At 47.9% G+C, this 13,659-nt stretch overlaps 1 long non-coding RNA gene across 2 annotated transcripts in view; it reads left to right on the forward strand.

Annotated features, from left to right (window-relative positions):
• LOC134928801 (uncharacterized) overlaps nt 1-13,659 on the forward strand; it is a 495,132-nt gene that overhangs the window by 461,675 nt on the left and 19,798 nt on the right. For both annotated transcript variants that reach the window (XR_010178021.1, XR_010178022.1), the window contains exon 5: nt 4,328-4,451. This is a non-coding gene — a long non-coding RNA (uncharacterized LOC134928801). The remainder of the gene's footprint in view (nt 1-4,327; nt 4,452-13,659) is intronic.

The raw sequence follows: 13,659 nt of genomic DNA on the forward strand, positions 1-13,659 counted from the left end.
TGATACTACAAGTACCACAAAAGAGGGTATTATGTGGGATGTGAAAAAACTACCATAGTTTTTCCTGAATCAGATAAATTAAATAAAGTGTGTGATGATGCGTGGGTTCCCCCCGATAGAAAATTATGGGCGGTATACCCTTTCCCGCCAGAAGTTAGGGCGCGTTGGGAAACACCCTTTAAGGTGGATAAGGCGCTCACACGCTTATCAAAACAAGTGGCGGTACCGTCTATAGATAGGGCCGTCCTCAAGGACCAGCTGACAAGGCTGGAAAATATAATAAAAAGTATATACACACATACTGGTGTTATACTGCGGCCAGCGATCGCCTCAGCCTGGATGTGCAGAGCTAGGGTGGCTTGGTCGGATTCCCTGACTAAAAATATTGATACCCTTGACAGGGACAGTATTTTATTGACTATAGAGCATTTCTATATATGCGAGATGCACAGAGGGATATTTGCACTCTGGCATCATGAATAAACGCGATGTCCATAACTGCCAGAAGATGTTATGGACACGACAGTGGTCAGGTGATGCAGATTCCAAACGGCACAGTATGGCCGTATACAGGAAGAGGACTTGTTTGGGGTCGGTCCATCGGACCTGGTGGTCACGGCAACTGCTGGAAAATCCACAGTTTTTTACCCTAAGTCACATCTCTGCAGAAAAAGACACCGTCTTTTCAGCCTCAGTCCTCTCGTCCCTATAAAATCATATCTGCCCAGGGATAGAGGAAAGGGAAGAAGACTGCAGCAGGCAGCCCATTCCCAGGAACAGAAGCGTTCCACCGCGTCTGACAAGTTCTCAGCATGGCGCTGAGACCGTACAGGACCCCTGGATCCTACAAGTAGTATCCCGGGGGTACAGATGGGAATGTCGAGACGTTTCCCCTTCGCAGGCTCCTGAAGTCTGCTTTACCAAGTCTCCCTCCGACAAGGAGGTAGTATGGGAAAAAATTCACAAGCTGTATTCCCAGCAGGTGATAATTAAATTACCCCTCCTACTACAGAAAAGGGGTATTATTCCACACTATATTGTGGTACTGAAGCCAGAAGGCTAGGTGAGACTTATTCTAAAAAAATTTTTTTGAACACTTACAAAGGTTCAAATTAAGATGAAGTCACTCAGAGTAGTGATAACGAACCAGGAATAAGGGGACTATATAGTGTCCCGGGACATCAGGGATGCTTACCTCTATGTCCCAAATTTGCCCTTCTCACTAAGGGTACCTCAGGTTCGTGGTGCAGAACTGTCACTATCAGTTTCAGACGCTGCCGTTTGGATTGTCCACGGCACCCTGGGGTCTTTACCAAGGTAATGGCCGAATTGATGATTCTCCTTCGAAGAAAAGGCGTCTTAATTATCCCTTACTTGGACGATCTCCTGATAGGGGCATAGTCCAGGGAACAGTTGGAGGTCGGAGTAGCACTATCTCGGATACTGCTACAATCAGCACGGGTGGATTCTAAATATTCCAAAATCGCAGCTGATCCCGACGACACGTCTGCTGTGCCTAGGGATGATTCTGGACACAGTCCAGAAAAAGGTGTTTCTCCCGGAAGAGAAAGCCAGGGAGTTATCCGAGCAAGTCAGGAACCTCCTAAAAACAGTGCATCATTGCACAAGGGTCCTGGTAAAAATGGTGGCTTCCTACGAAGCAATTCCATTCGGCAGATTTCACGTAAGAACTTTTCAGTGGGATCTGCTGGACAAATGGTCCGGATCGCATCTTCAGATGCATCAGCGGATAACCCAATATCCAAGGACAAGGGTGTCTCTCCTGTGGTGGTTATAGAGTGCTCATCTTCTAGAGGGCAGCAGATTCGGCATTCGGAATTGGATGCTGGTAACCACGGAGCCCAGCCTGAGAGGCTGGGGAGCAGTCACACAAGGAAAAAATTTCCAGGGAGTGTGATCAAGTCTGGAGACTTTTCTCCACATAAATATACTGGAGCTAAGGGTAAATTTATAATGCTCTAAGCTTAGCAAGACCTCTGCTTCAAGGTCAGCCGGTATTGATCCAGTGGGAAAAACATCACGGCAGTCGCCCACGTAAACAGACAGGGCGACACAAGAAGCAGGAGGGCAATGGCAGAAACTGCAAGGACTTTTCGCTGGGCGGAAAATCATGTGATAACACTGTCAGCAGTTTTTCATCCCGGGAATGGAAACTGGGAAGCAGACTTCCTCAGCACGACCTCCACCCGGGAGAGTGGAAACTTCATTGAGAAGTTTTTTCCACATGATTGTAAACCGTTGGGAAATACCAAAGGTGGACATGATGGCGTCCCGTCTGAACAAAAAACGGGACAGGTATTGCGCCAGGTCAAGAGACCCTCAGGCAATAGATGTGGACGTTCTGGTAACACCGTGGGTGTACCAGTCGGTGTATGTGTTCCCTCCTCTGCTTCTCATACCTAAGGTGCTGAGAATTATAAGACGTAGAGGAGTAAGAACTATACTCATGGCTCCGGATTGACCAAGAAGGACTTGGTACCCGGAACTTCAAGAGATGCTTACAGAGGTCTTATGGCCTCTGCCGCTAAGAAGGGACTTGCTTCAGCAAGTACCATGTCTGTTCCAAGACTTACCGCAGCTGCGTTTGTCGGCATGGCGATGGAAAGCCGGATCCTAAGGGAAAAAAGGCATTCCGGAAGAGGTCATTCCTACCCTGGTCAAAGCCAGAAAGGAGGTGACCGCACAACATTATCACCACGTGTGGCGAAAATATGTTGCGTGGTGTGAGGCCAGGAAGGCCCCACAAAGAAATTTCAACTCGGTCGTTTCCTGCATTTCCTGCAAACAGGAGTGTCTATGGGCCTCAAATTGGGGTCCATTAAGGTTCAAATTCGGCCCTGTAAATTTTCTTCCAGAAAGAATTGGCTTCAGTTCCTGAAGTCCAGAAGTTTGTCAAGGGAGTATTGCATATACAAACCCCTTTTTTGTGCCTCCAGTGGCACTGTGGGATCTCAACGTAGTTCTGGGATTCCTCAAATCACATTGGTTTAAAACCAGTCAAATATGTGGATTTGAAGCATCTCACATAAAAAGTGACCATGCTCTTGGCCCTGGCCTGGACCAGGCGAGTGTCAAATTGGTGGTTTTTTCTCAAAAAAGCCCATATCTGTTTGTCCATTCGGACAGGGCAGAGCTGCGGACTCGTCCCCAGTTCTCTCCCTAAGGTGGTGTCAGTGTTTCACCTGAACCAGCTTATTGTGGTGCCTTGCACCTACTAGGGACTTGGAGGACTCCAAGTTGCTAGGAGTTGTCAGGGCCCTGAAAATATGTTCCAGGACAGCTGGAGTCAGAAAATCTGACTCGCTGTTTATACTGTATGCACCCAACAAGTTGGGTGCGCCTGCTTCTAAGCAGGCGATTGCTCGTTGGATTTGTAACACAATTCAACTTGCACATTCTGAGGCAGGCCTGCCACAGTCTAAATCGGTTAAGGCCCATTCCACAAGGAAGGTGGGCTCATCTTGGGCGGCTGCCCGAGAGGTCTCGGCATTACAACTCTGCCGAGCAGCTACGTGGTCAGGGGAGAACACGTTTGTAAAATTCTACAAATTTGATATCCTGGCAAAAGAGGACCTGGAGTTCTCTCATTCGGTGCTGCAGAGTCATCCGCACTCTCCCGCCCGTTTGGGAGCTTTGGTATAATCCCCATGGTCCTTTCAGGAACCCCAGCATCCACTAGGACGATAGAGAAAATAAGAATTTACTTACCGATAATTCTATTTCTCGGAGTCCGTAGTGGATGCTGGGCGCCCATCCCAAGTGCGGATTATCTGCAATACTTGTACATAGTTACAAAAATCGGGTTATTATTGTTGTGAGCCATCTTTTCAGAGGCTCCGCTGTTATCATACTGTTAACTGGGTTTAGATCACAAGTTGTACGGTGTGATTGGTGTGGCTGGTATGAGTCTTACCCGGGATTCAAAATTCCTCCCTTATTGTGTACGCTCGTCCGGGCACAGTACCTAACTGGCTTGGAGGAGGGTCATAGGGGGAGGAGCCAGTGCACACCACCTGATCCTAAAGCTTTACTTTTTGTGCCCTGTCTCCTGCGGAGCCGCTATTCCCCATGGTCCTTTCAGGAACCCCAGCATCCACTACGGACTCCGAGAAATAGAATTATCGGTAAGTAAATTCTTATTTTTCCTCTTCCTTTTCTTTTGTCTTTATATCTGAATTTAGATCAGACATGTTTTTTAACATTATGTTTATAGTCTGGTGTTGGTGATCACTTTTGTTTTCTGTTATGTTGTGGAAATGTGTTAACACACATACTCAAGTTGTTTTTATCTGTATCGTTTTGTTAGACTGCATCACCATGACAACCAATGTCATGACGTCGGCCCGCCTGTCCGGCGCCGTTTGATTACGTCATCCAGAAGCTCCCACTGTGTTAGCAGTGGATAGCGGGCGGTCAGCGGCGTGGGACAGGTGAGTATGATTATTCAATTGTAGTTAGGATTGTCTAGCTATATAAGTGTTGTTTTTTGATTGTTTGTGTGTGATGTGCTGTCCATGACGACGGGGTATATCCCCAAAACGCCGTTGGAACAATAAAATTATGGTATTTTAAAATGCATTGAAAGTCTGCTGGAGTGCCGCCGAATTTTGCATACTACATGGGGTTAGTGCATACTAACCTACGGAGGGCACCGCAGCACGTAATCTACATATCCCTTTAGTGGAGTGCCGGGTAACAGTTGTTTTATATATATATATATATATATAGTTAGTCTGGCTGCCGGGGCTGGCCGGCTGGTCATTGCAGCGACGGCTGCCCCGCCCTCCTTCCAACCTGTGGCATGTTAAGCCTAGCTGCCAGGGCTGGCCGGATCAGTAGCGGCCACCCCGCACCCCTCTCCCACCCGCGGCATGTACTGTCTGGCTGCTAGGGCTGGACGGCTCAGTGGCGGCCACCCTGCACCCCCCTCCCACTCGCAGCATGTACTGTCTGGCTGCCGGGGCTGGTCAGTGCAGCGGCGGCTGCCCCGCACCCCCCTCCCACCATTGGCATGTTAAGTTTGGCAGCCGGGGCTTGCCAGCTGGACATTGCAGCGGCAGCCGCCCCACAACCCCTCCCACCTGCGGCATATCCTGTCTGGCTGCTGGGGTTGGCCGGCTTGTCAATGCAGTGGTAGACCCCCTGCACCCCTGTTCTCTGCTTCACAAGCTGCCGTGTAAACGGCAGCTTGTGAAGAGATTAGGGGGCTGTTTGCCACCTCAGGATAGTGGACAGTTTCACGCTCAAACTCCGGAAAAAAATATTTGCTGGAGTTTGATGAATGTCACAATTTCTACATCTCCTGCGGAGTGTAGAAATTGTGACATTTAAAGGATAATGATTATGCCCCTTAGAATCCAATCCCAAGCTCTTCAGTTTATTTAGCAGCCTGCGATGTACAGGTAGGACAGTTCAGCATCAGCCCTTCCTCTCAGATGTACAAGCATGAGTCTGAATGTGCAAGGACACCTAATGTGAATCTCTGTAGACACTTTAATGCCACTTGATATGTCTTTAGACACCAACATCGGTCACACCATCAAAACTTGCACCAGCGCTATGGTAGGTGAGCTTCTTTGTCTGGGTATGGCCTCCATTGTGAGCGAATAATATAGTGTATGAAACCACTTTAGCATCACACTCATAAGACAGACCGTCTTTGTGCGTCTGAAGAGCCACCTCCAAGTCACCGCCTAGGAACGCCCAGCACATTTCCAATACATTACTGATACCAAATCCCTCAATTGCAACTGTTCCTCCGTGTGTACACTAGAGATGAGCGCCTGAAATTTTTCGGGTTTTGTGTTTTGGTTTTGGGTTCGGTTCCGCGGCCGTGTTTTGGGTTCGACCGCGTTTTGGCAAAACCTCACCGAATTTTTTTTGTCGGATTCGGGTGTGTTTTGGATTCGGGTGTTTTTTTCAAAAAACCCTAAAAAACAGCTTAAATCATAGAATTTGGGGGTCATTTTGATCCCATATTATTATTAACCTCAAAAACCATAATTTCCACTCATTTTCAGTCTATTCTGGATACCTCACACCTCACAATATTATTTTTAGTCCTAAAATTTGCACCGAGGTCGCTGGATGACTAAGCTAAGCGACCCTAGTGGCCGACACAAACACCTGGCCCATCTAGGAGTGGCACTGCAGTGTCACGCAGGATGTCCCTTCCAAAAAACCCTCCCCAAACAGCACATGACGCAAAGAAAAAAAGAGGCGCAATGAGGTAGCTGACTGTGTGAGTAAGATAAGCGACCCTAGTGGCCGACACAAACACCGGGCCCATTTAGGAGTGGCACTGCAGTGTCACGCAGGATGTCCCTTCCAAAAAACCCTCCCCAAACAGCACATGACGCAAAGAAAAAAAGAGGCGCAATGAGGTAGCTGACTGTGTGAGTAAGATAAGCGACCCTAGTGGCCGACACAAACACCGGGCCCATTTAGGAGTGGCACTGCAGTGTCACGCAGGATGTCCCTTCCAAAAAACCTTCCCCAAACAGCACATGACGCAAAGAAAAAAAGAGGCGCAATGAGGTAGCTGACTGTGTGAGTAAGATAAGCGACCCTAGTGGCCGACACAAACACCGGGCCCATTTAGGAGTGTCACTGCAGTGTCACGCAGGATGTCCCTTCCAAAAAACCCTCCCCAAACAGCACATGACGCAAAGAAAAAAAGAGGCGCAATGAGGTAGCTGACTGTGTGAGTAAGATAAGCGACCCTAGTGGCCGACACAAACACCGGGCCCATTTAGGAGTGGCACTGCAGTGTCACGCAGGATGTCCCTTCCAAAAAACCCTCCCCAATCAGCACATGACGCAAAGAAAAAAAGAGGCGCAATGAGGTAGCTGTGTGAGTAAGATTAGCGACCCTAGTGGCCGACACAAACACCGGGCCCATTTAGGAGTGGCACTGCAGTGTCACGCAGGATGTCCCTTCCAAAAAACCCTCCCCAATCAGCACATGACGCAAAGAAAAAAAGAGGCGCAATGAGGTAGCTGTGTGAGTAAGATTAGCGACCCTAGTGGCCGACACAAACACCGGGCCCATTTAGGAGTGGCACTGCAGTGTCACGCAGGATGTCTCTTCCAAAAAACCCTCCCCAATCAGCACATGACGCAAAGAAAAAAAGAGGCGCAATGAGGTAGCCTTGTGAGTAAGATAAGCGACCCTAGTGGCCGACACAAACACCGGGCCCATTTAGGAGTGGCACTGCAGTGTCACGCAGGATGTCCCTTCCAAAAAACCCTCCCCAAACAGCACATGACGCAAAGAAAAAAAGAGGCGCAATGAGGTAGCTGACTGTGTGAGTAAGATAAGCGACCCTAGTGGCCGACACAAACACCGGGCCCATTTAGGAGTGGCACTGCAGTGTCACGCAGGATGTCCCTTCCAAAAAACCCTCCCCAATCAGCACATGACGCAAAGAAAAAAAGAGGCGCAATGAGGTAGCTGTGTGAGTAAGATTAGCGACCCTAGTGGCCGACACAAACACCGGGCCCATTTAGGAGTGGCACTGCAGTGTCACGCAGGATGTCCCTTCCAAAAAACCCTCCCCAATCAGCACATGACGCAAAGAAAAAAAGAGGCGCAATGAGGTAGCTGTGTGAGTAAGATTAGCGACCCTAGTGGCCGACACAAACACCTGGCCCATTTAGGAGTGGCACTGCAGTGTCACGCAGGATGTCCCTTCCAAAAAACCCTCCCCAATCAGCACATGACGCAAAGAAAAAAAGAGGCGCAATGAGGTAGCTGTGTGAGTAAGATTAGCGACCCTAGTGGCCGACACAAACACCGGGCCCATTTAGGAGTGGCACTGCAGTGTCACGCAGGATGTCCCTTCCAAAAAACCCTCCCCAAACAGCACATGACGCAAAGAAAAATAAAAGAAAAAGAGGTGCAAGATGGAATTGTCCTTGGGCCCTCCCACCCACCCTTATGTTGTATAAACAGGACATGCACACTTTAACCAACCCATCATTTCAGTGACAGGGTCTGCCACACGACTGTGACTGAAATGACGGGATGGTTTGGACCCCCACCAAAAAAGAAGCAATTAATCTCTCCTTGCACAAACTGGCTCTACAGAGGCAAGATGTCCACCTCATCATCATCCTCCGATATATCACCGTGTACATCCCCCTCCTCACAGATTATCAATTCGTCCCCACTGGAATCCACCATCTCAGCTCCCTGTGTACTTTGTGGAGGCAATTGCTGCTGGTCAATGTCTCCGCGGAGGAATTGATTATAATTCATTTTAATGAACATCATCTTCTCCACATTTTCTGGATGTAACCTCGTACGCCGATTGCTGACAAGGTGAGCGGCGGCACTAAACACTCTTTCGGAGTACACACTTGTGGGAGGGCAACTTAGGTAGAATAAAGCCAGTTTGTGCAAGGGCCTCCAAATTGCCTCTTTTTCCTGCCAGTATAAGTACGGACTGTGTGACGTGCCTACTTGGATGCGGTCACTCATATAATCCTCCACCATTCTTTCAATGGGGAGAGAATCATATGCAGTGCCAGTAGACGACATGTCCGTATCCGTAATCGTTGTCAGATCCTTCAGTCCGGACCAGATGTCAGCATCAGCAGTCGCTCCAGACTGCCCTGCATCACCGCCAGCGGGTGGGCTCGGAATTCTGAGCCTTTTCCTCGCACCCCCAGTTGCGGGAGAATGTGAAGGAGGAGATGTTGACAGGTCGCGTTCCGCTTGACTTGACAATTTTCTCACCAGCAGGTCTTTCAACCCCAGCAGACTTGTGTCTGCCGTAAAGAGAGATCCAAGGTAGGCTTTAAATCTAGGATCGAGCACGGTGGCCAAAATGTAGTGCTCTGATTTCAACAGATTGACCACCCGTGAATCCTTGTTAAGCGAATTAAGGGCTCCATCCACAAGTCCCACATGCCTAGCGGAATCGCTCCGTGTTAGCTCCTCCTTCAATGTCTCCAGCTTCTTCTGCAAAAGCCTGATGAGGGGAATGACCTGACTCAGGCTGGCAGTGTCTGAACTGACTTCACGTGTGGCAAGTTCAAAGGGCATCAGAACCTTGCACAACGTTGAAATCATTCTCCACTGCGCTTGAGACAGGTGCATTCCACCTCCTATATCGTGCTCAATTGTATAGGCTTGAATGGCCTTTTGCTGCTCCTCCAACCTCTGAAGCATATAGAGGGTTGAATTCCACCTCGTTACCACTTCTTGCTTCAGATGATGGCAGGGCAGGTTCAGTAGTTTTTGGTGGTGCTCCAGTCTTCTGTACGTGGTGCCTGTACGCCGAAAGTGTCCCGCAATTCTTCTGGCCACCGACAGCATCTCTTGCACGCCCCTGTCGTTTTTTAAATAATTCTGCACCACCAAATTCAAGGTATGTGCAAAACATGGGACGTGCTGGAATTTGCCCATATTTAATGCACACACAATATTGCTGGCGTTGTCCGATGCCACAAATCCACAGGAGAGTCCAATTGGGGTAAGCCATTCCGCGATGATCTTCCTCAGTTGCCGTAAGAGGTTTTCAGCTGTGTGCGTATTCTGGAAACCGGTGATACAAAGCGTAGCCTGCCTAGGAAAGAGTTGGCGTTTGCGAGATGCTGCTACTGGTGCCGCCGCTGCTGTTCTTGCGGCGGGAGTCCATACATCTACCCAGTGGGCTGTCACAGTCATATAGTCCTGACCCTGCCCTGCTCCACTTGTCCACATGTCCGTGGTTAAGTGGACATTGGGTACAGCTGCATTTTTTAGGACACTGGTGACTCTTTTTCTGAGGTCTGTGTAAATTTTCGGTATCGCCTGCCTAGAGAAATGGAACCTAGATGGTATTTGGTACCGGGGACACAGTACCTCCAACAAGTCTCTAGTTGGCTCTGCAGTAATGATGGATACCGGAACCACGGTTCTCACCACCCAGGATGCCAAGGCCTCAGTTATCCGCTTTGCAGTAGGATGACTGCTGTGATATTTCATCTTCCTCGCAAAGGACTGTTGGACAGTCAATTGCTTGGTGGAAGTAGTAAAAGTGGTCTTACGACTTCCCCTCTGGGATGACCATCGACTCCCAGCAGCAACAACAGCAGCGCCAGCAGCAGTAGGCGTTACACGCAAGGATGCATCGGAGGAATCCCAGGCAGGAGAGGAATCGTCAGAATTGCCAGTGACATGGCCTGCAGGACTATTGGCATTCCTGGGGAAGGAGGAAATTGACACTGAGGGAGTTGGTGGGGTGGTTTGCGTGAGCTTGGTTACAAGAGGAAGGGATTTACTGGTCAGTGGACTGCTTCCGCTGTCACCCAAAGTTTTTGAACTTGTCACTGACTTATTATGAATGCGCTGCAGGTGACGTATAAGGGAGGATGTTCCGAGGTGGTTAACGTCCTTACCCCTACTTATTACAGCTTGACAAAGGAAACACACGGCTTGACACCTGTTGTCCGCATTTCTGGTGAAATACCTCCACACCGAAGAGCTGATTTTTTTGGTATTTTCACCAGGCATGTCAACGGCCCTATTCCTCCCACGGACAACATGTGTCTCCCCGGGTGCCTGACTTAAACAAACCACCTCACCATCAGAATCCTCCTGGTCAATTTCCTCCCCAGCGCCAGCAACACCCATATCCTCCTCATCCTGGTGTACTTCAACACTGACATCTTCAATCTGACTATCAGGAACTGGACTGCGGGTGCTCCTTCCAGCACTTGCAGGGGGCGTGCAAATGGTGGAAGGCGCATGCTCTTCACGTCCAGTGTTGGGAAGGTCAGGCATCGCAACCGACACAATTGGACTCTCCTTGTGGATTTGGGATTTCGAAGAATGCACAGTTCTTTGCTGTGCTTTTGCCAGCTTGAGTCTTTTCATTTTTCTAGCGAGAGGCTGATTGCTTCCATCCTCATGTGAAGCTGAACCACTAGCCATGAACATAGGCCAGGGCCTCAGCCGTTCCTTGCCACTCCGTGTGGTAAATGGCATATTGGCAAGTTTACGCTTCTCCTCCGACAATTTTATTTTAGGTTTTGGAGTCCTTTTTTTACTGATATTTGGTGTTTTGGATTTGACATGCTCTGTACTATGACATTGGGCATCGGCCTTGGCAGACGACGTTGCTGGCATTTCATCGTCTCGGCCATGACTAGTGGCAGCAGCTTCAGCACGAGGTGGAAGTGGATCTTGATCTTTCCCTAATTTTGGAACCTCAACATTTTTGTTCTCCATATTTTAATAGGCACAACTAAAAGGCACCTCAGGTAAACAATGGAGATGGATGGATACTAGTATACAATTATGGACGGACTGCCGAGTGCCGACACAGAGGTAGCCACAGCCGTGAACTACCGTACTGTACTGTGTCTGCTGCTAATATAGACTGGTTGATAAAGAGATGTCGTAGTATGTATGTATAAAGAAGAAAGAAAAAAAAACCACGGTTAGGTGGTATACAATTATGGACGGACTGCCGAGTGCCGACACAGAGGTAGCCACAGCCGTGAACTACCGTACTGTACTGTGTCTGCTGCTAATATAGACTGGTTGATAAAGAGATGTCGTAGTATGTATGTATAAAGAAGAAAGAAAAAAAAACCACGGGTAGGTGGTATACAATTATGGACGGACTGCCGAGTGCCGACACAGAGGTAGCCACAGCCGTGAACTACCGTACTGTACTGTGTCTGCTGCTAATATAGACTGGTTGATAAAGAGATGTCGTAGTATGTACGTATAAAGAAGAAAGAAAAAAAAAACACGGTTAGGTGGTATACAATTATGGACGGACTGCCGAGTGCCGACACAGAGGTAGCCACAGCCGTGAACTACCGTACTGTACTGTGTCTGCTGCTAATATAGACTGGTTGATAAAGAGATGTCGTAGTATGTACGTATAAAGAAGAAAGAAAAAAAAACCACGGTTAGGTGGTATACAATTATGGACGGACTGCCGAGTGCCGACACAGAGGTAGCCACAGCCGTGAACTACCGTACTGTACTGTGTCTGCTGCTAATATAGACTGGTTGATAAAGAGATGTCGTAGTATGTACGTATAAAGAAGAAAGAAAAAAAAACCACGGTTAGGTGGTATACAATTATGGACGGACTGCCGAGTGCCGACACAGAGGTAGCCACAGCCGTGAACTACCGTACTGTACTGTGTCTGCTGCTAATATAGACTGGTTGATAAAGAGATGTCGTAGTATGTATGTATAAAGAAGAAAGAAAGAAAAACCACGGTTAGGTGGTATACAATTATGGACGGACTGCCGAGTGCCGACACAGAGGTAGCCACAGCCGTGAACTACCGTACTGTACTGTGTCTGCTGCTAATATAGACTGGTTGATAAAGAGATGTCGTAGTATGTATGTATAAAGAAGAAAGAAAAAAAAACCACGGTTAGGTGGTATACAATTATGGACGGACTGCCGAGTGCCGACACAGAGGTAGCCACAGCCGTGAACTACCGTACTGTACTGTGTCTGCTGCTAATATAGACTGGTTGATAAAGAGATGTCGTAGTATGTACGTATAAAGAAGAAAGAAAAAAAAACCACGGTTAGGTGGTATACAATTATGGACGGACTGCCGAGTGCCGACACAGAGGTAGCCACAGCCGTGAACTACCGTACTGTACTGTGTCTGCTGCTAATATAGACTGGTTGATAAAGAGATGTCGTAGTATGTACGTATAAAGAAGAAAGAAAAAAAAACCACGGTTAGGTGGTATACAATTATGGACGGACTGCCGAGTGCCGACACAGAGGTAGCCACAGCCGTGAACTACCGTACTGTACTGTGTCTGCTGCTAATATAGACTGGTTGATAAAGAGATGTCGTAGTATGTACGTATAAAGAAGAAAGAAAAAAAAACCACGGTTAGGTGGTATACAATTATGGACGGACTGCCGAGTGCCGACACAGAGGTAGCCACAGCCGTGAACTACCGTACTGTACTGTGTCTGCTGCTAATATAGACTGGTTGATAAAGAGATGTCGTAGTATGTATGTATAAAGAAGAAAGAAAAAAAAACCACGGTTAGGTGGTATACAATTATGGACGGACTGCCGAGTGCCGACACAGAGGTAGCCACAGCCGTGAACTACCGTACTGTACTGTGTCTGCTGCTAATATAGACTGGTTGATAAAGAGATGTCGTAGTATGTACGTATAAAGAAGAAAGAAAAAAAAACCACGGTTAGGTGGTATACAATTATGGACGGACTGCCGAGTGCCGACACAGAGGTAGCCACAGCCGTGAACTACCGTACTGTACTGTGTCTGCTGCTAATATAGACTGGTTGATAAAGAGATGTCGTAGTATGTATGTATAAAGAAGAAAGAAAAAAAAACCACGGTTAGGTGGTATACAATTATGGACGGACTGCCGAGTGCCGACACAGAGGTAGCTACAGCCGTGAACTACCGTACTGTGTCTGCTGCGACTGGATGATAAATAATGATATAAAAAATATATATATATCACTACTGCAGCCGGACAGGTATATATATTATATAATGACGGACCTGCTGGACACTGTCTGTCAGCAGAATGAGTTTTTTATAGAATAAAAAAAAAAACACCACACAAGTGAAGTCACACGACGAGTGTTTAACTTTTTCAGGCAATCACAATATAGTATACT

Source organism: Pseudophryne corroboree, chromosome 5 (assembly GCF_028390025.1).
Source record: "Pseudophryne corroboree isolate aPseCor3 chromosome 5, aPseCor3.hap2, whole genome shotgun sequence".
Lineage (NCBI taxonomy): Eukaryota > Metazoa > Chordata > Amphibia > Anura > Myobatrachidae > Pseudophryne > Pseudophryne corroboree.